Below are 27,449 nucleotides of genomic sequence, written 5' to 3'. Positions count from 1 at the left end.
TGCGAATAGGCTACTGTGGATCTTAGACAGCCTATGTTCCTGGAAAACTTAGATGATAACATGTGGACATATATTGGAATTGTAGTATGAACAGTGACTGGTGCTGATGTGGTTATATATTTTTGGCATAGCGAACAATATTAATAGATTTAATGGGTGACGAAACGCAACACACCCAGTTACATGACTCCTGTAAGGTGTTTTAGCCCTTCTTCCTGACAATACTGTAGAATTTTCACAGGTACACATTCTTCAGTTAACAGTCATGGAGTTAGCAAGAGAAATGTCTTCTATATAATTTTCAATTTGGTAAGTCAAACACTTAGATGGGGTTTAGGACCGACTAAGTACGAAAGCACAGAGACAGATATCGGGGCATGTCAGCTGCACAAAGCACCATTGTGGCAGAGGGTAACAATGTTACCATCACAACTGGATGACATAATAATATCACGAACAGCAAAATTCATTTTAATATGCGCTGCTTTAACGTCAACGTACTACATAAACCCGTCAAATCTGTTATAAGTAGCCGGCATTTTCCTTTCTCTAAATTATTTGGGATACTGCTGGTCGCAGTGTCGACGGTACCTAGGCTCCAACTCCCATCTGCTGTACCTGTTTCACTGTGGGCCCTCACTATGGTGACCCATACGACCCTGATTTAAGTAGCCTCTTGCGTAAGGAGTGTCCGTATTTTCATCTCACAGTAGAAATGAGACAATTGATAAAAAAGTTTTCGGAAGGCCGAAAGAAGCTGGCCACACTGGGCAAGAGCCCTACTGGCCTACTTGTGTAAAAGTGGTGAAGAGATACCATCAGCTGGTACTGGAGAGGTCTAAAGTGTTAATGTTGTTAGAAAGTCAGATTGCTACTGGCGTCAGAAATTTGTTTTTGCTTTCTTTCATTTGGGTGAGCTACTGTATGCTTTCACCACGTCAGAACTATGGATACCAGGCTACAGAAGGTTAGGTTCCTTTCTTATTTGGAATGCATCTGCGTCGTCGAAATTGCTGTCAATTAATCCAAGCCGGCCGGGGTGGCCGAGCTGTTCTAGGCGCTACAGTCTGGAACGGCGCGACCGCTACGGTCGCAGATTCGAATGCTGCCTCGGGCATGGATGTGTGTGATGTCCTTAGGTAGTTGTAAGTTCTAGGGGACTGATGACCTCAGCAGTTAAGTCCCATAGTGCTCAGAGCCATTTCAACCAATTAATCGAAATAACATGTGGCGATACAAGAAAGCATATACCTGCAGGAGGAGAGATTCTGTTCCATAATTGGATAATATCAGGATTAATCTATCACACCAAGCAGTTTGTTTGGCGATACAAGCGGCTGTCTTCTGGAGTTCATCGAGATAAGTAGGCTCCCCTGAAGGCTGCGGATGTCACCTTCCCATTGCCTGGCATTCGATACTTACACATAACAAAACGACTATAGCAACCTGCTTCACAGGCATTCATCATAGTTAGCCACAGTTCAGATGTTATCAGATTCTGGAATAACTGTTGCAAAAACTTTCTTTCAGAACGTTCCCATTCTGGACACAGACGAGAGATTGGTTTGATTGTAGTGAATGTGAATTATCTGTGACATTTCTAGTGGTACACTTAACGGTCGAGAAAAGGGCTAAAGTCCTGTCTACCAACCTGCACTAACATCTGCCTAGACAGCTTGCTCAGCTTGCCCACCGTGATCTCCAAAGGCTTGCTGGCGGCCATGAGGAAGAACAGGAGGTCTTGTTTGAAGCGAGCGTCGCAATCGACCCAACCACTGCTGATGGCGGAGTCCACCAGCTTTACACTCTGAAACACGAACCCCTGACTGTCGTACCAACAATAGTGAGAACAGCAAAATGTCACTTCTCTGAGATAACCTTCACACGTCGTCAAACTTTTATAATGTAATCAAAAAAGTATTGTAGCAGCTTCATATCTGTGAACGTGTGGTGGCTTAGATTCATAGGGACCAGATAATGAAATAAATCGAATGGAACAAAATAAATCAGTTTACTGTAAAATTTAAAACTGTGAGAAACATAAACTAACACAGCTTGATCGAAAGTGCACGACTTGTCACGTCTGTAAAATCGAAGCCTTCCTTGTTTTGTAATATCACTGGTGTCTACAGGATGATCGGGACATGTTTGCTCAGGATTTCCTGTTCTCATCCAGTATGTGAATCCGGGTGGCCACTCGGGTTCGTGTTAGGAGACAGTGCAGGCGAAGCAGTTCACATGATTCCTGCCTATTGGGCGAAGGTGTTTACGAAATGGCCGTGTGATGCTCGTGTGTATCGTTTGAAAGACAAATCTATCGGCGAAATGTTAACTTTACGTTTGGAAAATATGTTGGGGAATGCTACCCCCGATTATATACAGGCATCAATTTACACTCGATAGCGATAAGAGGCGTTTAGTGTGATTCCGTGATGTTGCTAAGAACTTTCTGGGTTGATGGAGAAGGGTAAATGTATGAATTTGAGGTAGGGGACACTGGTCCGGAGACAACCGATTAGGATGTTATAAGCGAATCTCGTTCTGGTAGCCTTGAAAGTGGAATACGTGTACCAGGTACTGTTGTTGCTAAGACTTTACGATAGGCAACTTTCAGAGAAAACTGTATTGGACAAAGCAAATCTAGTAATATGGATCGTAAAATGAATGAGCACTTTCTCATGTTCAGTACTGTGAAACACATCCCTTTTAGTGCACGCTATTTGGTTTGCATAATTTTAGGGGAGGCAGAATGGACCAAAACTGTCTATTAAACAAGGGCTCTAACACGTGGAAGTACACAGCATTTTCCTATGGGCAAAAAAGAGATAAAAGATTTAGGTAAAAATAACAGGCTATCCAAATGATAAAAATGGCGCAAAAGTTTCTGAATGTGTGTGTGAAGTCCTAAGGGACCAAACTGCTGAAGCCATCAGTCCCTACACTTACACTCTACTTAAAGTAACTTAAACTAACTTATACTACGAACATCGCGGGGACCGATGGCCCTAGTAGTGTGGTCCCTTCAATCCCACAAAACAACCAACCAACTACGAACATCACACACATCCATGCCCGAGGGAGGGCTCGAACCTCCGGCGGGAGGGACTGCGTTATCCGTGATATGGCGCTCAAACCGCGCGGTCACTTCACACGGCAAAGATTTTGAACAGTGTATATAACTAGAAGTGATTTTCTATTTACTTCTGTTGTATACATAATTTTAAATTCATGTGATACTTGCAACACATGGTCACGTACCTGTGACTCAGTAATTTAATTAACCTTTGATATTACTATTGGCGCATTGGGAGTAACTGTTAACGCAATATTCGAACAGGACCTGGAGTTATCTCTACATCTGCTCTTAGTACTGCTTCTTCAGCCGCTATATTTGCAATTTTCCGCCATTTGGATTGTCTTTTTCATCTTTAGGTATTACTTCATCGAACGGCACGTGTAAAATTTACTGAAGAACTCGTATTTCTTTCAAAGATTCCCTTTATATCCTCTGAGCATCTGCGTTACATTTTTATTTTCCTGTAACAACCTAGTACTATCTTTGGATTGTGTATCTAATTTCGTTCAATCAGCTGGTAACCATTTTCAGTGTAAATACATGGTAAGCTCCTGTGTGTGGGACGGTGTCAACTGCCTAGCTGGAAGACAAGGCACACGGTACCAACCTGAGAGCCGTTGTTTACGTGCTGTGGATCTCGTGGTGGAACAGTGTGTGCTAAGTTTCGAAAGCGCTATGTTTCCTGAATCCATATCGATGTTTATAGAGGACACTTTCGTTTTCCAAAAACGTCATAATTCTGAAGTATAAAACATGTTCCGTAATTCTGCGACAGATTCTAGATTGTTAGCAATAATATTTCGTATTCGGTTTCCTTTACAGATGCACAGGTCCTTTCCAGAACCATTTTAACAAATTTGTCTACCATCTACTTTCTCTTCCACTAGTTTTAACTGTTCACCGCATTTCATATCACTTCTTAGTAAGAGTATAGACGCTAGATGTTTACTTAAGCCAGCGAGCTCCACAGGTTTTCAGTGGGTTTCTGCCAAGTCTTTCCCTTTGTTACGGAGATTATCCTTCACTGATCTTCATTGAGATGTATCACTTTTCACTTACCTGATCAGTTATGATCTGCCCGAAGATGCAGTACATGCCAGTTTCGTACAGGAGGGGTGGAATTGTCAGCATTGGCTTCAAAGCTTTTGTAACGTTCCCGTCTCTCTGCAACAGCTACAAAGTTCATGATTTTACGATATGCAAGAAACATTCAAATCATGCTATAAAAATACATAAAAAATTATGTTAATCGATTGTGCAAATGATTAACTCTCAAGTTTAAACAAGGCGGAGTGATGACGTCCAGTACTATTATAAACCGATGTATTAAAAGTCTTTCTAATTCTCCCTCTTTTTGGAAGAGACCCTGCTGATTCCAAAGTTGTTGTCACATAAATGATACCGAAGAATTTCGAATGAAGGCAATGAGAAAAAGGAATTTGGCTAGTTGGTTTGGACGGCAAAAGATCAAAAGGTAGTAATCGCTCTGAGTGGTCTATGAGAGACAGTTTTTGCGTAATTCGAAATTTGGCTGAATGAAATACCGTTCGCTGACCTATTAGCTTTTTAGTTTTGTTTTGCGAAATAATATGCAGTTATACTGCCTGATGTTGGCGTCCAAAGGACACAAAATTTCGCTGGTTGATCCTCTCACCATCCCTTGGTATTGTGACTGGACTGACAGTGGCTCAGAGGCTGTCTGTAGCCCCAACATCCCCCCCCCCCCCAACCACCACTCCTCTCTTCCCCACTGCCTCACTGATGCTCCAATCCCTGAGCACTCCGATGTGCCCATCGCTGCAACATTCCCAGTAGTAGTACCACATATTTGCTCTGCTTTGTCCTAATTAAAGCAAGGGTCGTGCCCCAAAACTTTAATGTATTGTAGCCGACGTCGTAATGGATTAGCTTGTCCTTAGTTCATACCTTAATAGGTTATTTGATGAGATATTGGCGCCAGGTGTGTGACGTGGTCATACTTCATGCCATGTATTTCCGATGTACAAGCCCCACGACTGTTGAATTGTTGGGCTGCATTAAACGAGTACGTAGTTGATGTTCTCGGTAGCTCCCTTTGATACTGCGTACTGTCTGTTTGATGTACGGTTTACTGCCATTGACAGGATTTCAGCAATACACTCTAACTTTGAGAAGACGTCCTTGACATTCCGGAGTAACGTTCGTTTGTCAGTCAGTGGGTGGGATACTGTATCAATGAGGTATTCCCGCTAGATCCGTACTATTTTCTCCGACAATTCCCTTGTGTTTAACACAAATGTATTGGCAAACGCTCCGTTCTTTTGCTTTCGCTGTCTCGGAGGGGTGTGACGAAGTTATAGTCCGTAGTGCCCGTCGAAAACGCCCCTCAGTGCAGTCGCTTTTCTTGAAGAGCACGTTGAGGTATTCTAATTGACAGTACAGGTTCTTCGGGTAGCCTGTGTACTAGGGCTTTTCGGTACTTCCCTGAATTTGATCATGGCAGCTCTGAACGAGCAGATAACACGTACCTTTGAGTCTTACTGTAGAATACTTTGTCACCCAACGTCGGATCCGCCTTCCTCTTTGCTAAGAGGAGTAAAGACAAGTTATCACACCGTACATTTCCAACGAGCAGATAACACGTACCTTTGAGTCTTACTGTAGAATACTTTGTCACCCAACGTCGGATCCGCCTTCCTCTTTGCTAAGAGGAGTAAAGACAAGTTATCACACCGTACATTTCCAACTCTGCGTCAGTATGAGGTTCGAGTGTCGACATCACGTGTGTGAGGAATTCTTCCAGTTCGTCTCTTCTATGTGCCAAAATTTCGAAGGCATCGTTGACATACAGAAAGAAATAGATATCTTTTAGGTAGGAAAACCACAACGTTTAAAATTAGAATTATATATTAATATCTTCAGCTGATGACGGGCGTTGATATATATCAACGAAGACAAGTAAAAATGTGTGCCCCGACCGTGCCTCGAACCCAGGATCTCCTGCTTGCATGGTAGACGCACTATCCATCTTTTTTATTTTATTTTTTTATTTTTTTTATTATTTTTTTTTGTATCCAATGTCAGGCTTACCACCTTTGCTGACATACATGTTGTTGTACTATCGCATAAATAGTGTCTAAAAAGTCCATATGTTGACAAATAGTGGCTAATTAGAAAATTAATTAATTAAGGAAATGAATAAAACTGAAAATTCCCAAATGAAAGACATGAAGACATTGCGGATAGTACAAATACAAAAGAAACATGCTCCTGTAGCAATGAAATGAAATTCGTGTCGGGGGCGACACCTGCTCACGACCCGACGTTCGATAGAGCAAGAGAGCCATCTATCGACTCGTTCTCCAGACGTTGGTGTAAGGCTGGGTCGTCTTCTCGAAATTAACTAAGGGTCCGTAAGTGTGATCGATGTCTATATCGGCTTCTTCGTCTATCTCATCTCTCACCCGTCACACCCCATCTGGCCGGCGGGTCGGTAAATGTAAGTCGCAAGTAATTAGCGAAGTCTTGTCTATATTTCTTATGCTGTTGCAGCTTCGTGTGTCCATCCAGGAGAAAATGCCAAAAATCAATTTTGTCCTTTTCCGATTCGTTATACACGTAGCCCACCACCATTCCCCGCACCCATGTCACTGCATTGGTTTTTTGGACCGGGAAATAAAATTCTTGGAGGAAAAAAGTGTGTCTGATGAAATTGTGTGAGGGGCAGAGCGTAACAGGAACGCCAATATCTGTTGTGCCAAGTGCCACACTGGAGCCGTCCCACTACATGTTAAACGATGTTCATCAGTGTCCACTGTTGCGCAGCCTAAACATAGTGGAGTGTCTGCCAAATGAATCGCGTGCCGCCGTTGATTCGTTGCGAACTTCCTATTTATCACCACATACCATGTTGAGCGTACCGACGTTGGGAGGTAAACGTTCCGTATAACGCGCCATATCTGTCGCCAGTTCTTGTCTGGGTACTTCTTTTCCAGGGTATTCCTGGGGCACCGGCGCAGTAAGAGTTGGTATACGTCTCGCGTCGTCGGTAGTCGTGTTGTTGGGAAGGAATCTCTGACATAGCTAAGCTCCAAAAAAAAGACTTGAAATGTGACAGCTTCGGTGAAATATGGCCCACATCGACTGGGGGGCAGCATTGAAGTGGGCGCTAGTACATCGGCCAACGCACCCGAGATATTGCGAAATTGACCGCTCCACTGTCGGAAAATCGTACTGACGAATAACGCCCGTGCCTTTTCATATACGTTCACTAGACCAAGTCCACCCTCTCCAGGTGGTAGCGTAAGCGTTGTGTATCGGATCTTAAACAGGTGTCCCACACTCACGTAGGTTCCGAAAGTTGCTTGTATCCGTGATGCCATTGTGCGCGTTAAAGGCAGGACATGCGCTACGTGAGTGAGTCTCGGTGCTAGGTATACGTTAACATAGGTCACCCTCTGAATCATATCCAACGCTCTTAATTTCTGTAACAGCACCATTGTCCGCATCAGCTTCAATATGCGTCGGTAGTTATCCGCTGCTGTCCGCTGCACATCCGTGTGGAACGTAATACCTAGGCATTTTATGGTCTTAACCAAGATGAGCGGGCCTTCCTCCCCCGGTTGTAATCCTCGACCGACATTCATGCAGCGTGTTTTTTGTAGATTAAGCACGCTTCCTGCCGCCATCCCATATCCCTGTATCCATGCCAACGCTGTACGTACTTCTTCGCCTGTCCGTGCCACCAGCATCATATCGTCAGCATAAGCGCGGCAATGAAAGGTCAGTTGTGGCAACGGCACTCCCTCCAACCGTCTTCGGAGACCATATAGACAGGGTTCCAAAGCCATTGCATACAAAAATATCGAAAGGGGGCAACCTTGACGAACTGACTCTGAAATAACAATGTAGTCAGTGCCCCGCCCATTCACCGAGACCTTTGATCGTACGCCATGTAACAGTCGCATGATCACTAGGATGAAGGCCTGTGGGATTCCCAATCTGCCCATCACCGCATGCAAAAAGGTATGATTCACTCTGTCGAATGCATGATCGAAGTCAATAGCGATGAGTGCCCCACGCACTCGGCATGCCGCTGCTAATGCGATGATACCTCGGTAGTCACTGAGCGCCGTATGTACGTTGCTCTTACCGCCGAGGCAAGTTTGATCTATGAGGAGTCTATCAGAAAGTGAAGACCGCAGGCGAGCCCCAAGGATGCGCGCGAAAATCTTATAGTCGCAGTTCAAGAGAGTGAGTGGTCTATAATCTCCTGGATTTCTGCCACCGCGTGGTTTGGGTATTGGGATGATGATACCCTCCGTGAATTCGGCAGGTATCTCAGTCTGCGGTAACAGGAGTTCGTTGTACATCTGAATCCAGGTCCGTCCCATGAGGTATGCAAAGGCGCGGTAAAATTCAATTGGGAAGCCGTCCTGTCCTGGGGACTTGTTCGGAGCCCCCCTGGCAATTGCGTCTGTCAGCTCGTCCTCTGTTATCGCTGTGATGAAAGTCTCTGCATGTAGTGTCTCGTGGTTCACATGTACAGGTCCATATAACTGGCGGAAATAGTCGGTAAACACATGCGCAATATCACGCTGGTGCACAACTTGCTGGCCAGTTTCAGAGATTAGTTCCCTGATCAATGTCGTGCGTCGTCGTTGGCGTTCACGTACCACGTGGTGCATGGAGGGGGTTTCAGCAGCAACTGTGTCCGCCAATCTCGCCCGGACCATTATACCTTCCATTCTTAGTCTCATCAGCTGTAATAACTTGGCTTTTATCCTGCGCATGGCCGTGTGCCTTTCCGGCGATGGTTGTTGGGTCATCATCTCCCTCAGGGCTGTAAAATAAAAATCAGCCGTTGTGCGGTTCCACTGCGATTTGTCCTGCCCGTATCGTATCAACGTTCTCCGTAACGTTGGTTTCGCGCATTTAATCCACCACTGGAGAACCGAGGTGTATGCTCGTTGGCGGCGAACGCAGGTCTCCCAGGCCGCCTCTACCGACCGGTGACATTCAGTGTCACGTAAAAGTGCACAATTCATTTTCCAGTGACCTTTACTCCGCCATATCTTCTGACGCGTTAGTGAAATCGTACAGACGTACGCCATATGATCCGTAAAAGCCGCTGGCCAGATTTCGGCATCCAGTATCGTCGTCCGTACAGCTCGTGTCACGTACACTCTATCAAGTCTACTCGCCGAGTGTCCCGTGACAAACGTATAACCCGGTCTGTCACCATGCTGCAGTTCCCAGGTATCCAGAAGCGCCATTTCAGTAATCAACGCACGCAGTTCCATGCTTGGCACATAATGAGGTGCTTGGTCCTTTTTGTCGACGACACAATTAAAGTCGCCGCCCACTATATAGTTATCAAAGCGTTCAGCGAACAACGGTGCTATCTCTTCGGTGTAAAAAGTCGCCCTTTCTCTTCATTTTGTGGAGCCAGATGGTGCGTATAAATTGATGAAACGAACGCCGCCGACAGTGATCGCTATGCCGCGTGCCGAAGGGAGAGACCTGACGTCCTCCACTCCTATTCCTTCCCTGGTGAGAATCGCCACACCGCATCCACTTTCATCGTGCACTGAATAATGTGCCTCGTAACCGTAGAACTCTGGCGGCGATGTGAAACGCACTTCTTGTAGGAGTACAATATCCACGTCCGCAGCGCGTAACATATCTTTCAGCATTTGAATTTTAAGCGGTGTCCGTATGCCATTAATGTTTATCGTGGCAATGCGGTACGCCGGGCTTGTATTCATCAGTTGTAGAGCGGTGTCATTAAGCGTCCATCTGCACCCCCGGCGCTCCTCAACACACTAAGTTGGTCAACATTTCCCGACCCCTCCCGGCCTCTGGCCAGGATTGTCCTCAATCGTCGCGTTCGTATTTTCATCCTGTTCCTGTTGGTCCATTTCTTGCGCCCAGTCCCCCAGCATATTTCCGGAACTGGTCGAAGGATGGGAGGTAACGTTGTCATCGCTCTGATGTTGGACAGTTGTCATCTCCACTTCCGCCTTCCGGTCACCAGAAGGAGAGGTCAGGTTATCGTCGCTGTGTAGTTCCTGCATCGTCATCTCGGTATCTGTTGAATTCACTGGTCTCAGGTCGATACTGTCGTTGTCGTCCACTGTCCCCTCGGGACTATGGCTATCGTCAGCAGAAGTCAGTCGACGCTTCTTTCTTCTCTTCGGCGAACGCTGTTTCCGTTGCCTTGCTTCCGCATCGGCTGTTGGGGTTGCGTATCCTCCGTCTTGGGCCTGGCCTATCACGCTCTCGGTGGAAGCACTGGCAGCCACCACGGATGAGCCTGGAGCGGCCGTCAGCTGCATCTCTTCTGTGGTGTCCTGTGTCTGCTGTGGTGGAACCGGTGGTCGGAGTTCCAGCCCGTTGGTGTCCATGTTCTCTATAGGGGGCAGCTGCTGGTGCCCATCGGAAGTCTCCCTCACGTCGCCTCTCAGGGCTTCCACAAAGGTCAACGGTAAGACAGTCGTCGGTTGTGGCGCCTGAACGTCATCCCGTGGAGTTTGCACTAAACGTCGCTGGAGGCATTCCGAGCGGACGTGACCTTCTTTCCCGCACCCCGAGCAAGTGCGAGGTTGCCCATCATAGACTATAATCGCTCGACAACCTCCTATGTACAAATAAGAGGGGACGTGCTTGCGCAGTTCTATCCGTATTTGTTTCACCCCATTTAAAACGGGGTACGTGGTAAAACTCGTCCATTTTTCGGCCACATGGGATAGAACTGTACCGTATGGTCGAAAGGCGTCGGTAACGAGTTCAGACGGGACCTCAAACGGAAGTTCGAAGACTCGTATAGAGCGGATCCCCATTCCCGCGTGATCGACTGTAACCGCACCAACATTCCCGTCGGCATGACAGAAACGATACCCGTTCGGTGACCGTTGTAGACGTCTTTCGCAAGCAGCCTCGTCAACAAGCTTGACATAGACGACGCTTGAAACGAGCGATAAATTGATTCCCACGATTTCCTGTGGATCGATTTTTACCTCTTCTCTGAAGAAACGTTCAATCTCGTGTGCCTTTGGTCGTGTATAGTCGTTCGCAAAACTGAACTTCAAAGTCGTTTTTCTGTACGAGTGTGCCATCTCGTTCTAGACTCACAACACCGCACACGCGAAGCTGCTCCGGCGTAAACAAACAGGCGCGCGCACCACAGCGCGGCCGGCAGGCAACACGGTCCGCACTGTGTCACTGCCGAAGGCAGACTGGTCCATCTCAGCCACCAAGGACACGCATGATAGTACGACTGCAAGGACTATCTCACGCACACCTCCCGCCAGACCAACATTCTCACCTTACATGTCCACACACTACATTCATAGTGTCCCTACCCAACACACTCATTACTCGTGGAAGACATTCTTACTAAGTCCCGTAAGAGTTAAGGTAATATATGTGCATCCGCACAGAGGAGGAATATAATGGCCGGTATTGCCAGAACTATAAACTTATATGGCTATAATGTCTGTTCTTTTGGACATGTCCGAAATAACCATTATATATTAATACCTGCAGCTGCTGACGATCTTTGATTTATATCAACGGGGACAGATGAAAATGTGTTCCCCGACCGGGACTCGAACCCGGAATCTCCTGCTTATATGGAAGATGACATATCCATCTGAGCCACCGAGGGCACAGAGGATAGTGCCGCTGCAAGGACTATCTCGTGCACACCTCCCGCCAGACCCACATTCTCACCTTACATGTTCCCACACTAGCCGGTCGGGGTGACCGAGCGGTTCTAGGCGCTACAGTCTGGAACCGTGCGACCACTGCGGTTGCAGGTTCGAATCATGCCTCGGGCATGGCTGTGTGTGATGTCCTTAGGTTAGTTAGCTTTAAGTAGTTCTAAGTTGTAGGGGACTGATGACCTCCGAAGTTAAGTCCCATAGTGCTCAGAGCCATTTCAGCAATTTGAACTACATTCGCAGTGTCCCTACCCAACACACTCATTACTCGTGGAAGACGTTCTTACCAAGACCCGTATGAGTTCGGGTAATACATGTGCATCCGCACAGAAGAGGAAAGTCATGGCTGGTATTGCCAGAACTATATGCTTATATGGATATGGTGTCTGTTGTTTCGGACATGGCAGAAAGAACAGACACCATTGATTACCGGCAGCCAACTAGAACGTAATTAGAATTATATATCAACAGGCACAGGTGAAAATGCGTGCTCTGACAGGGTCTCGAACCCGGGGTCTGTTGTTTACATGGGAGACGCTCTATTCATCTGGGCCACCGATAGCACAGAGGGTATTGCAACTGCATGGACTATCTCGCGCACGCCTTCCGCGAGCCCCACGAATGAACAGACACCATATCCATATTTATTTATTTATTTATTTATTTATTTATTGTTCCGTGGGACCACATTTAGGAGAAGTCTCCATGGTCATGGAACGAGTCAATACATGAAATTATAACACGATTGTAGAAACATAAAATGAAATATAAGAAACATATTCAGGCGACAAGTCGTTAGTTTAAATAAAGAAAATCAAGAATGTAACACTGGAATTTGCTTAATTTTTTAGGTCTTCCAGGAGCTCCTCGACAGAATAGAAGGAGTGAGCCATGAGGAAACTCTTCAGTTTAGACTTAAAAGTGTTTGGGCTACTGCTAAGATTTTTGAGTTCTTGTGGTAGCTTATTGAAAATGGATGCAGCAGAATACTGCACTCCTTTCTGCACAAGAGTCAAGGAAGTGCATTCCACATGCAGATTTGATTTCTGCCTAGTATTAACTGAGTGAAAGCTGCTAACTCTTGGGAATAAGCTAATATTGCTAACAACAAACGACATTAAAGAAAATACATACTGTGAGGGCAATGTCAAAATTCCCAGACTATTGAATAGGGGTCGACAAGAGGTTTTCGAACTTACACCATACATAGCTCGAACAGCCCGTTTTTGAGCCAAAAATACTCTTTTTGAATCAGAAGAATTACCCCAAAAAATAATACCATATGACATAATCGTATGAAAATATGCGAAGTATACTACTTTTCGTGTTGAAATGTCACTTATTTCAGATACTGTTCTAATGGTAAATAAAGCGGCATTTAGTTTCTGAACAAGATCCTGAACATGGGCTTTCCACAACAGCTTACTATCTACCTGTACGCCTAGGAACTTGAACTGTTCCGTCTCGCTTATAACATGCCCATTCTGTCTGATTAAAATGTCAGTTCTTGTTGAATTATGGGTTAGAAACTGTAAAAACTGAGTCTTACTGTGATTTAGCATCAAATTATTTTCCACAAGCCACGAACTTATATCATGAACTACATTATTTGATAATGTTTCAATATTACACACAAGATCCTTCACTACCAAGGTGGTGTCATCAGCAAACAGAAATATTTTTGAATCACCTGTAATACTAGAAGGCATATCATTTACATAAATAAGAAACAGCAGTGGCCCCAGCACCGACCCTTGGGGAACGCCCCATTTAACAGTGCCCCATTGGGACTGAACATCATTACCACTCTCAATATTGCGGAGGATTACCTTCTGCTTTCTGTTCTTAAAGTAGGAGGCGAACCAATTGTAAGCTACTCCCCTTACTCCATAATGTTCCAACTTCTGCAGTAATATTTTGTGGTCAACACAGTCAAAAGCCTTCGTTAAATCAAAGAAAACACCTAACGTTCGCAACCTTTTATTTAATCCGTCCAAAACCTCACAGAGAAAAGAGACTATAGCATTTTCCGTTGTTAAGCCATTTCTAAAACCAAACTGTACATTTGACAGCAAATTATGTGAATTTAAATGCTGCAGTAACCTTGTATATACAACCCTCTCGATAACTTTAGCAAACACCGATGGCATAGAAATAGGTCTATAATTGTCAACATTATCCCTGTCTCCCTTTTTATAAAGTGGCTTCACTACCGAGTACTTTAATCGGTCAGGAAACCGACCACTCCTAAAGGAAAAGTTACAGATATGGCTAAGTACTGAGCCAACATACATGGAACAATACTTCAGTATTCTGCTAGATACCCCGTCATATCCATGAGAGTTCTTGGTCTTAAGTGATTTAATTATTAACTCAATCTCCCTCTTGTCAGTATCATGGAGGAGCATTTCAGGTAACAGTCTCGGAACACTTTTTTCTAAGAGCGCTATATGATTCCCTGTTGGGACTAGGTTTCTATTTAGTTCACCTGCTATATTCAGAAAGTGATTATTAAGTACTGTACATATATGCGACTTATCAGTAACACGGACATCCCCACTACGCACTGATTCTATATTCTCGACCTGTCTCTGCAGACCAGCCACTTCCTTTACGACTGACCATATGGTTTTAATTTTATCCTGAGACTTAGCTATTCTATCTGCATACCACATACTTTTTGCCTTCCTAATAACTTTTTTAAGCACCTTACAATACTGTTTGTAATGGGCTGCTGCATTTAGATTTTGACTGTTTCTAACGTTTTGATATAATTGCCACTTTGTTCTACAAGATATTCTTATCCCTTTAGTCAGCCACCCAGGCTGCCTGTTTGTGCTAGTACCCTGTTTTGAACGTTCTAACGGAAAGCAACTTTCAAAGAGCACGAGAAAAGTCTTGAGGAAAGCATTATATTTATCGTCTACTGTATCAGCACTATAAACATCTTGCCACTCTTGTTCCTTGATAAGGTTTACAAAAGTCTGTGTAGCAACTGGATCAGCTTTCCTAAAAAGTTGGTAACTATATTTAACATGTGTTGCAGCACAAAAATCTTTTAGACTTAAAATTTGTGCATCATGATCTGAAAGGCCATTCACCTTTTTGCTAACAGAATGCCCTTCTAATAATGACGAATGAACAAAAATATTGTCTATGGTTGTTCTACTGTTCCCTTGCACTCTCGTTGGAAAGAATACGGTTTGCATAAGATTATATGAATTAAGGAGGTCTACCAGCATCCTTTTCCTTGCACAATCACTTATACAATTTATATTGAAGTCACCACATATAACTAACTTTTTGTATTTCCTATAAAGTGAACCAAGAACCTCCTCTAGCTTTAGCAAAAATGTTGTGAAATCGGAGTCTGGGGATCTATAAATAACAACAGTAAGAAGTTTAGCTCCACTAAATTTAACCACACCTGCACAACATTCAAACACCTTTTCAGTGCAGTACTTTGAAACATCAATTGACTCAAATGGGATACCGTTTTTCACATACATGGCTACTCCCCCACACCGCAAAGAGCTCCTAGAAAAGCTGCCAGCCAACCTGTATCCTGGTAAAGGAAGCCTCTGAATTATCTCCTTATTTAAGAAGTGTTCAGATATACCAATAATTTCAGAGTCAACATCTATAAGCAGTTCACTAACTTTATCTCTAATACCTTGTATATTTTGATGAAATATACTAATTCCCTCATTAATCGGATACCCAAGCTTTGTAGAAAGTGGTTTCTTTGTTAGAGAGACTTCCCTTAAGCAGGAATACCTATCAGCTGACTTCAATCTAAAAAAGGTACAGCTCTAACACCCACAACTACCGGAATTTTCCCATGAGTGATCCCACCACCCCCACCTATGCTGTCACCTATAAGTTTTGCCAACCTCCCCTTCCCATACCTGTGTATGAGCACAACGTTTCCTTTTTGTCGTGCTCCATATGAAAGTTGACCATAACCGCTGACAGTGGGCTGCTCCTCGCAACCCCTCTCCGTATACTGTTCGTATGTTCCATCAAAGAGAAAATACTAAGAAATCAGAGGAGGCTTGAAAAATCAGTGGTCATCGACGACATACAAGCGTACGATGCTATCGAAATCCTTAAACGTGAATGTGATCAGCTGCCGTATACAAACGGCTCAGTTGTATGTTTGTGGTAGGGGCATTTGCTCACGTAGGAGCTCACGATATCATTGAGGTGCTGATCAGTATGTAGCTGGCGGCATAAAATTGTCGGCGATAGGGTATTGTGGTATTCCTTCTTCTTGGACCTCGTGACGTTTCGTCATGAGGATTAACAGGGATGCTATTAATTCATTGTTGTGAACTAGAATAACATTTGGAGACGTTGTTGATAGGATCTATTTTGTGGCTAACAGTAATAGCAGTGATAAGGATACAAGGAAATGACATGAAGGCTTGCATGTGGATTGGATGCCCCCGTTTATTATCAAAATTTTTTTCCCACAAGACGTCTTCTCCATATCCTAAGACTTTCAACAGTAGAAGGAATTAGACGCAACCATTTTATGAAACATACAATTGAAAGAGATCTTTACAATTACTTTCTGAAGCAATTTCTCTACAAATATTCTTGTACAGTGAACGAACACTACTTCCAGTTATTAAGACATTTAATCCGTGCTGTTATCGAAGCAAGTATTAAAATTTTTAATATGCGTAAGTAGAAGAGAGACTCGTCTTTTATACAAGAAATTATCATAACGTTCAAATTATTGTTATTTTTTAGCAAGGGTCTCTCATTTATCACAAACAATATTTAATGAACTTCTGTTTTTTTAAAGACGTGCATCAGCATGGAGACAGAGAAATAGCTTTGGTAATCGAATGACTGCATGATGATATTTTGTGGCGTGTAAACACAAGGATATTACTAGGAATAAAATCATTCAGCTTTTACACATCACTAAGTAGTTCCATGAAATTTTTGAAATAATAATAAGACTTTTCAAAGATAAAAGCCTTCTACATAAAATTTTGATGCTGTCCATCTCTTTTGGAACTTGAAAACATGGTGTCAGTAGTGAACAACAGATTCATGTGGTACAGCAGTAAAATCTAAACAATATTTGAAAGTGAACTTGCATAACCTCTGTTTACAAACATTTCTCTATGGCTTAGCAGAGTGTCTAGGTGATTTTACTTGTAGTATAAGGAAAAAACTGAAGAATCGCCTCCAATAATTCATGGTACTGGATAAAAGAAAATAAACGTTATTTCCATTGAACGGCTTCACTTATAAAGCTGTATAGATTCAGCCCAGATTATTTTTATTGTTCATCCTTTCTTGTCGGCTGGGGGCTACTTAAGAGAAACATACTAGCTATTACTCTCAAGAGTAGTTTTTGTTTGCTGCACAGCCGTGACTGTTTTAACAAATCACTGTGTGCCTGTAAGGCTACCAACCTTTTAAATCATTGTTTTGCTACCTGTAAAGAGATGACTAGACGGAAACGAAACGCCAAGCAAATTGTTGTCGACCAGCATTAAGGGGTTAGCATAGTACACAGAATGCGTACAAGTAGGCCCAGTAAAAACCTTCTACTGTGTGACCAGGAAGAGCAATTTGACACTAAGCTTAGGCAGTTAAGAGCAGTCTCTTAAACTCGAAACTTAAAATGGAGTAACAGTATGGTTAGTTGATATCTAAGTCCGCAATATCACCATGTGAGTGAATTCGAGTCAGGTAGTACTATTAAAAAGCTAGAAACATGTTTTTCATATTACAATATTTCATCTATTCAACAATAACGCATGTGTAGAACCAACGTACAGAAAAGAGCCGTCCGCAGCGACACGCTTTCATTGTCCAAAATCCACTAAAGCCTTGAACCTAATGGTGCCGTTGGAGTGCTGAGAGACAAAAAGTGGCGTTTACTGCCGAATACAGCCTCACGCTATGCGACATTTAGTAGTATACAGATAATAACAAAACCAGAGAAATTCATATACTCTGTTTCGGTCATTTCACCTCAAACGCAAAGAGTAGGTGGGAGTAACACATCTACAATGTGTAAAGAATAGAAAAAAGTATTCTTGGATTTGTCATTAAAAAACTACATTTGAATGTTGTTTGTGGGAAGACCGTGTTACGCCTGGTGTGAGAAGGAATGTCAACCACCACGTGTCGTAATTCGACATCGCCAGCATCGTGGCCCATTTATAATGCACTTTACCGTTCCACGATATCAGAGACGAATTGCCAGCCAAAATCATTGTTACATCGAGAATACTTGTTCTAGCATATTCCATATACAAGGGATTAATATGACATTAGTAAACCGCAAGAGCATTCAAGGAAATGTCCCACAGTTACTGTCGCTTATTACAGGTTATAATGCCTAGGTAGTATTAGGGACAAAAAATTGACTGGAACCGTAAGTGACTAGCAACGAGCTCTTAAGTTCAGATTGAAGTATTTATCGTAAGGACAGCTTAGTTGCCAATGGCAGCGACGTATTCATTGCGGTAAAGTAAACTGTCCCGGACTCCGAATGTGAATTAATCTGGATGAAGTTAAGCATCAAAGGTCGGTCAAAATGGTAAAGGTGAAGGTGGACTCCAACAAATAACGGAATGTGCGATAAAATTCGAGGGGAAGACCGTCGGGTCCTGGGGAGCGATTGATGGTTCCTGCCCGGATCGCATCTCGGACTTCATCATCAGTCACCTCTGACATCACGTCAACCGCCATATCTCCTGGGATACCACCGAAGTTGAGCCGTGAGACTTCCTCGATCAACTCTGGGAAATGTGCCATATGAGCCACCGAGGGCACAGAGGATAGCGCGACTGCAGGGACTATCTCACGCACGCCTCCCGCGAGATCCACATTCTCACCTTGTATGTCCATACACTACATTCGTAGCGTCCCACCCCATATAAGCGTATAGAACTCGATACGTCCCTTTTAAAGGAACAAAACTGACAGATGTAAATGTAATTTCCTGAGTATCCCAATGTAGTGTGATGGGATCTTTACTTTTTATAATGTATGAAAATGTTATAGTAGAAAGCGTTGGAAGCTGTTTAAGACTGTTCTCAGATGGTGCGGTTGTCTTAAAGAAAGTAGCAACGCCAGAAGGCAGTATCGATTTGCAGACGACTGATTAATGGTGCAGGATCTTGAAGGTGAGTCTGAACGTAAATAAATGTAATAGGTTGTGCATGTATAGAAAACAAATCCACTGCTTCACAAGTACACTAATGACGACAAATTTCTGGAAGCAGTATCTACTGTAAAATATCCAGAAGTAACTGCCTATAGCTATTGTAAGTGGAATGACCACATAAAGCAAATAATACGAAAAGCAGTTGCTAGACTGAGATTCATAGGAAGAATATTAAGGAAATGTAACTCTTCCACGAAGGAGGCAACATACAGGGCATTTGTTCGACCGATTCTTAAATTTTTTTCTATCTGGGGACCTTACCAGATAAGACTGATACAAGAGATAGAGTGGATCCAATGAAGGATGGTGCATTTAGTCACGGCATCGTTTAGTCAGCGCGTGAACGCTATAGAGATGTTCAATAAACTCCAATGGCAGACGTTACAAGAGAGTAGGAACAAGGGGAGGTTTACTACTGAAATTTCGGAAGAGTTCTTTCCGGGAAATGTCGGAAAATGTATTGCTTCCCCCGCAAACAGCTCGTGAAATGACCAGACGAGGAAATTCGAGAATTTAGAACTAATACAGAAAGATCGATTGTTGGTAAGCCTATCTGCAAGTTCGAACTCACTAAACTTGTCTTCGTTTTCCTCTTGCGAAATATATGCATGTGGAAGCGCTATATTGTTTGACTCTTCTAGGAGTTTTAACGGTAAGACACATGCTGCTTGCCGGCCGGAGTGGCCGAGCGGTTAAAGGCGCTACAGTCTGGAACCGCACGACCGCTACGGTCGCAGGTTCGAATCCTGCCTCGGGCATGGATGTGTGTGATGTCCTTAGGTTAGTTAGGCTTAAATAGTTCTAAGTTCTATGGGACTTATGACCACAGCAGTTGAGTCCCATAGTGCTCAGAGCCATTTGAACCATCTGAACACAAGCTGCTTTTCTTTCGATTTCCTCTGTTTCATCCTTGTAATGGTCTCAGACTGACAAATGGTATTCAAGTGTCGGCGGGACGGAAATCTACACTACTTGGAGATTCTTTCAATGAATCTGTACCATAAATATCCGACCCAACAGGGAAAAGTAGGAACGGAAGAGCAAGAACGAAGCGCTCGCATTATAAGAGATGTACATTGTTTTTCGCTCCCACTATTCAATTTATACATCGGAGAAGTAATGATGAAATGAAATGAAATGAAAGAATTTTAATTCAGCATGAGAAGGTAACGATAGTAAGTTTGGCTGATGAGATTGTTATCCTCAGTGAAAGTATGGAAGAATTGCTGATGCTGTTAAATGGAATGTATAGTCTAATGAGAACACAGAATGGATTGAGAGTAAACCAAAGAAAGACGAAAGTGACGACGAATAGTAGAAATGAGTTTAGTGACAAATGAGTTTAGTGATAAACTTAATATCAAAACTTAGGACAGCGAAGTAGATCATGGAAAATTGTGCTACCTTGGGAGCAAGATAACACGTGATGACAATGGAGTAAGGACGTAATAAGCAGATTGGTAAAAAGAGTGCGTTCCAGGCCAAAAGAAATCTAGTATTGTCAAGTACAGGCCTTAATTTGAGGAAGAAGCTTCCGAGAGTTTACGTTCAGTGCATAGCGCTCAATCGAAGTTTATTATGGGCTGTGGGAACACCCGAAGAGAATCGAAGCGTTTAGTTCTATAGCAGGATGTTGAAAATTAGGCAGACTGATATATTAAGAAGATAAGAAATGAGGCGATTCTACGCAGTATCGGCAAGGAGAGGAAACCGTGGTAAACATTGTCAAGAATAACTGACAGGATAATAGGACAGTTTGAAGACACTAAGGAGTAACAGCAATGGTAGTTCGGTACTTGAGGAAGACCGATAATAACCGCTCCCCCACAACAACACAGTGTAAAGACAATAAAGTTGCCACGGAGAAGTGGCTTAAATGTTCCATAGAGCTTAGTGAACATGAATGTTTGCAGTCGGTTTATCGCGTCCTTTTGGACACACTTGCCTATCCCTGCGAAATTCACCTTTTGTGTAAAAATATCTGAGGACAGAATTCAGTGAAAGTGTTATCAATTAATCGATAAGGCATTCACAAATTTATTCCAGGTGGCCCTGTCGGAAGTTGTTTACATTCAATAAAGAAAAAAATACAACCAAACAATCGATTACGGCAGGAGGCGTATTCCTACACAGTGTGTACCATCTACTGATGCTCCATGTCGCTGGAGATTCACCCCTGGATGACTAAGTGTGTTGTGTCGCTTATTAGGCCCGCCGCACACTGCTAGCAGCAGAGCAAGTGATTTAACAGGTCAGCGCACACTATGTGCAGCAGAGGCACTGCACAGCTCATTGGTGGCCCAGCACTCGCAAAGCGTGTCCTGCGATTTCCACTGCAAATCTCTCCCCACAGTTAGTTTCCGACTGTGATTCGGAACTTAGGAGCCCTTTACGTTTTCGTAAGTGATGAGATATTTCCATTATTAAAAACTTAATGCGACTCTACCCTAAATCCAGAGTTACTGCTAATATCAAAACGAAAGCTTTTAACTACAGACTTTCTCATGCAGATTAAACTGTGGCGTTGCATTTTGCGAAGCGACTTCCAGGTTTCGTGTGTTTAAATGGCCTTTTGAGTGTAAGCTGGAAACTGCAGACAGAATTGTGACGGCTGCACGTGTACTGCATAGTTACTCGACCTAACGTCGCCGGGAAGGAGGAAATGGGACCACTAAGGAGAAACAGCAGTGAAGCTATTCTTAAGAAAGAAATTTAACGAGCGTTTAATTCACTGGAAGGTTCTGTTCAGTTACCGTATGTAGCTATAAAAAGAGGTCAATACTTAAGTGAAGAAATTAACGTAGTTAACAATAAATTAACTCTCGAAATATTACAATAACTACGATCACTAACGGAATGTTTGTTGCGAAATTAAGAAATTAAGCTACGAGATGTGCGCGAATCAAATTTTTGAACCGAATAGTTTTTTTGCAACCGTCCGAGAAAAATTACAGGTCGGCTGCCTAAAGCGCCTTGCTTTTCACTCAGTAAAGCGAACCTGCCAGTTACCGCGCAAAATCAACGGCTCCTGAGGAGACAACGCACACGGGCGCAGGTAGAAGAAAGTGGTGGGGCTCGGGCAGCGCTACAGAAGGATAATGTCCCGCCATGTAACCTGGCTGCGTGCAGTGTGTGATGTGCCTTACTGGGCAGCTATTGGCTCATCGCTGTTGGAGTTAGACTCGATAAACGCGTCTGATTTGACAAATATATAAAAACTCGGCGTTTTACCGTAAGCATAAAAGATAAATTAGTTTAATGAGGTATGTAGCTAGAGACGCCACACAGTGAGTTAATTCTCACGTGTCACGTCTTTGGGTGCGATTATAGTATGGCGGCTGTGGGTACACAAAGTGGCGAGGCTGTAGTCGTACGCCTGTTAAATTGCACTTCTTTGGTGCGACTGAATGCACTCACATTAAACTGTGGCCACTGAGAACTAAAGTTTCACTAGTGATCAAATATTTACGAAATTTACTCACCACGGCCGTAACAAACATACAGGAACACAAATCCGCCATGTTGACGAAAAGAAGGGTGAAGATTGACACATTCATTGCGCTCTGCAGGAGGAGAACAGATCTGTAACAAAATTTATAACACTTATACTGAACATTAATAAGAATTTTAGAGACAAATTTCTATATTTCTCAGATTCAATGCACTTTACATACACTGAAACAGAAAAGGCTGTATATGTTTGGTTTACTGGTTCAAATGGTTCAAATGGCTCTGAGCACTATGGACTTAACATCTGAGGTCATCAGTCACCTAGACCTTAGAACTACTTAAAAATAACTAAGGACATCACACACATCCATGCCCGAGGCAGAATTCGAACCTGCGACCGTAACGTTGGTTTACTGCTTTAACACATTTTGTCTGGGGTAGTGCACCACCTCGACGTGGCATGGACTCAAAAAGTCTTGTGAAGCCCCTGAGGAAATACAGAGCCACGATGACTCTATAGCCATCCATAATTGCGAAAGTGCTTGCGGTGTGAAGGACTGACCTCTCGATTATATCCTATTGATGTTGGATGGCATTCGTGTTGGACTACCTGGGTGGCGAAAGCATTCGCTCGAATTGTCCAGAAGGTTCTTAAAAACCAATCGAGAACAATTTTGGCACAGTGACATGGAGCATTGGCGTCCATAAACCTTTCATCGTTGTTTGGGTATATCAATCCATGAAAGGCTGCAAATGGTCTCCAAGTAACCCAACGCGTCCGTTTCCAGACACTGATCAGTGCGTTCTATGTAAATACAGCCTACGCTATTACAGTTCCACCACTAGCATGCATATTGCCTTATTGACAACCCGGGTCCATGAATTTGTTGGGTTTGCGCCACGTTCGGACCCTACCATCAGCTGTTAACAACTGGAATCGGGATTAATGTGACCTGATCACGGTTTTTCAGTCGTCAAGGATCCAACGGATATGTTGTCGTACGTCCCATACGAATTTCTGCGGTTATTTCACACAGTCTTAGGACTGACAACTCTAAGCAAATGCCGGAGCTCTCGGTCATTAAGTGAAGACCGTCGGCCACTGCGTTGTCGATGATGAGAGGTAATGCCTGAAATCTGGTATTTCCGTCATTCCCGTCACACAGTGGCTTTCGGAGTACTGAATTCCGTAACGAATTCCGAAATGGAACGTCCCATGCACCTGACTCCAACTACCACTCCCCGTTCAAAGTCTGTTTTTCCTGCCGTGCATCCATAATCGCATTGGAAACCTTTTCACATGAATCATCGGAGAACGAATGACAGCTTCGCCGCGCACTACCCTTCTGTACTTGTGTACCTTATAATGACGCCTTTTGTACATGCGTATATCGCTATCTCATGACGTTTGTCACAGTGCAAACTGTGTGAGAGCCTTCTGCATTCTCAGTAAATATGATGCAGTTGCTGTACTTTCCGAACGTATTACGCATGTTATTCGAGTCTCCTTATATGTATTACTCGTATGTGTGGTTGGCGCGATTGCCCAGCTGCTCCTCATAAGCCACAAATTCGTGTGGTCGGTGCTAAGCAAGTAGCAACGGCACTGGAGAGTGGATGTCTCGAAATTAATTATTTGGGTCCGCAGCTCGTATCGTGCGGTAGCGTTCTTGCTTCCCGCGCCTGGGTTCCTGGGTTCGATTCCCGGCGGGGTCAGGGATTTTCTCTGCCTCGTGATGACTGGGTGTTGTGTGATGTCCTTAGATTAGTTAGGTTTAAGTAGTTCTAAGTTCTAGGGGACTGCTGACCATAGCTGTTAAGTCCCATTGTGCTCAGAGCCATTTGAACCATTTTTTAATTATTTGGAGTGGGGAATCGGGCAATACCCTGAGTCAAACCGGTGGAAGGTTTTGGATAAAGTGAATGCCTGGACAACGTTTCCTGCCATCATTTGTAGTGGGAACAGTGAAGTGTGGTGGAGGCTGCGTTCAGGAATGTGGTTTTTTGCGTAGTTAGGTTGTGCCTTCATTATTGCACAGAAGAAAATGTTAAACGCAGAAGGACATGGACATATTTTGCAGCATTGTGTTTTGTGTAGAGCAAAGGAACATTTTTGAGGCGATGATTATTTTTACATTCATGAAAATGTTCCCTGTTACGAAAAGACAATAGTTTGAAGGCAACAACATTCCTGAAATTCAGTGAGTTCCGCAGAGTTACGGCCTGAACGGAATGGAATACCTTTGAGATGAGCTAGATCATCAATTTCACTACGCACTCCATCATTCAACATCATCATCTTCTCTGGTTTCTGCTCTTGAGGAAGAACGTGCTGTCATTCCTCCACAGACACTCAGACACGTCACTGCAAGTGTCCCTAACAGAGATGAACCCATCATAAAGGCGAACTATGTACACATGTACACAGCGCATATTAATGTCAAATGGTTCAAATGGCTCTGAGCACTATGGGACTTAACATCTATGGTCATCAGTCCCCTAGAACTTAGAACTACTTAAACCTAACTAACCTAAGGACATCACACAACACCCAGTCATCACGAGGCAGAGAAAATCCCTGACCCCGCCGGGAATCGAACCCGGGAACCCGGGCGTCGGAAGCGAGAACGCTACCGCAAGACCACGAGCTGCGGACATATTAATGCCGACCAGTAGGTCTGCGGACATGATATGACGATCGAAACCTGCTGTTACTGAAGGATGATTTTTTACGAAAGCTCTTGACGGCTCTGAAATACGAATTTTTTCATATATTGTACACGTCATAGTTCCAGTGGTCCACATGTTTAGCATTTCATGATGTACGTGAGGTACCGCGTTAAAAGCGGAAAAAGGGAGGACGGTTATAGGCAGCATCAACGAGGGGATCATCAGAGACGAGCTATAAGCTCTGACTGGACAAGTATTTCCTATGAAATTGGCGGTGGTTTTTCAGAGGCAGCATCCAGTCGTTGAGGGAAAAATATGTAAAGTCAATCTTAAACTGAATGGTTCAGCATTTAAATGACTTCTCAGAACAGATATGTCTGATTCGAAATTATTTTGGTCTATGTTTAATAAATTATAGAACATTGGGAAAAAGTCTGTAAATAGGAAAAAAAAGTTAATATTCTCCAAAAGGTCACGGTTGTTGAGAAAGTACTGAAGCACAAAATTAGCATACAAATCAGCTGGTTTGTAATCGACTTGTGTCATATAATTATGACTGATAGTTGTAGTTATGAGAGTGAGATTAGAACTAAATTTGTAACTCACGGGACAGCCATTAGGTTCATCTGTGTCGGGTTGTCATTTAGTAAAAAAACAGGAGGGAGGCGAGTAAAAATCGGAAAGTGGCGGTTAAGTGTTCTCGTTGCCCGTAAATTGTGATAGCAAGTTGTGATAGGAAGTTCGACATTGGTGATAATTCTAAGTGTGTTGTGAAGTTTGTAGCAGGCTGTATATGTTAAACCAGCTGTGTAACTTCGCATGTGTCAACTGTGTGACCAAATTAAAGCTCACTAATAGCGTTATCGAGGTGAAGTAAATAGTGAGACAATATTTTACGTTTCATGGTATCCATCGTTACTTACTTGATAATCTCCTGATGATGCTGAATATTCTTCACCAGTTGCAAACACATTTTTTCTTGTGAGACATCTTCTGACCAAGAATGGGTAGAACCTGATGGATTTTCATTTCTTGGAAAACTCATTCCATCATTTTTTCTTTTAATTTTAAGTCTCAATTCTTCATCTTTATATCCTTGGACCTTCACGTTTAATTTCTGCATAAGTGAGATGTTTTCGTTCAAAACTTGTAGCTCACCTGCAACCATGAGCATCATGTGGACGAAGAAACAGTCTATGCAAACCGTAACCTGGGCGGCTACTAGTATGCTGAAAGACTGAATACCATAGAGTATTTCGTAGGTGGGCGTTAGGTACATGTTTCCGGGAAACCAGAGAGGCACTGGGAACTGGTGATTTGATTCAATCGAATCATCCTCGGAACTGAGGAAAACGCGAGCAAGTAGTGGAGTGGAGACCCAACCAGCGAGTGTCGGCAGAACCGCAAACTGTGAAATACCAAGCGTTCGTCAGAACTATACCAAGACGTACCATTGCAAGAAACTGCATACAGATCATTACTTTCACACATATCGGCAATGAGGAAAACACTGTAGGCCTATAGGTATTATCTCAGTTGGATTTTAAAATCATACTGGACGAAAAACTTCTTACATACTACGGGATACGTAGAAATGTATTTTTAAAACATTCTCTTGGATTTGCTTTGCATGTGTACATCGTACCTGCATCTGCAGGCAAACTCGCCGTGACAGCTTCAGGTAAGAGTGTCGTATATCCTCTTTGCTTTCGTTGTTCCTGTAGACTTTTCTGGTGTCGGACAGAAGCTTCAGCAGCCGTTTCAGAGAGGCACCTTGGTAGATGAAGAACGCTGCCTGCAACCAAATAAAACTTGTAGTCAAAATAACGTTGTAACAAATAAGGAACTACTATACATGACTCAAAATCGCAACTGGTAAGAAACTTATAAGTCCGACTACTGTGATAGTCTTCCATTGGGAAGCGTCGATTTCGCCGTCGCAGCGCTGCGAGCGCTGACAGTGGACAACTTTATGATAATCTTTATGCCGTCGATGCCGTACACTGCAGTAATCAGAAACTTTTGTTTAAACATCGGAATTCCCCGCGCTATGTTGCCTTCTAAAGACGGCTGGCCCCAGGGTATTTATCCCCTTCTACGCTGCAGTTGCACCTTTACTACCAAGTACCACGCTGTCTTTATTTACAAGCCTTGCATATCCTACCCAAATGCATCTTCAGTATGCTACACCATCCTGTTGTTATTACTGAGTCTCCTGACAGTTTCTGTGCGGCCAGCCACGAATTTCTCTCTTGTGCGAAACTCCTTATCTCAGAGTAGCACTTGCATGTAATGTATTCCAATCTTTGCCTCTCCCTACAACTCCCTCCACTGAGGCTACTCACTGATA

Source organism: Schistocerca americana, chromosome 1 (assembly GCF_021461395.2).
Source record: "Schistocerca americana isolate TAMUIC-IGC-003095 chromosome 1, iqSchAmer2.1, whole genome shotgun sequence".
Classification (NCBI taxonomy): domain Eukaryota; kingdom Metazoa; phylum Arthropoda; class Insecta; order Orthoptera; family Acrididae; genus Schistocerca; species Schistocerca americana.
This window is presented reverse-complemented; position numbering follows the sequence as displayed.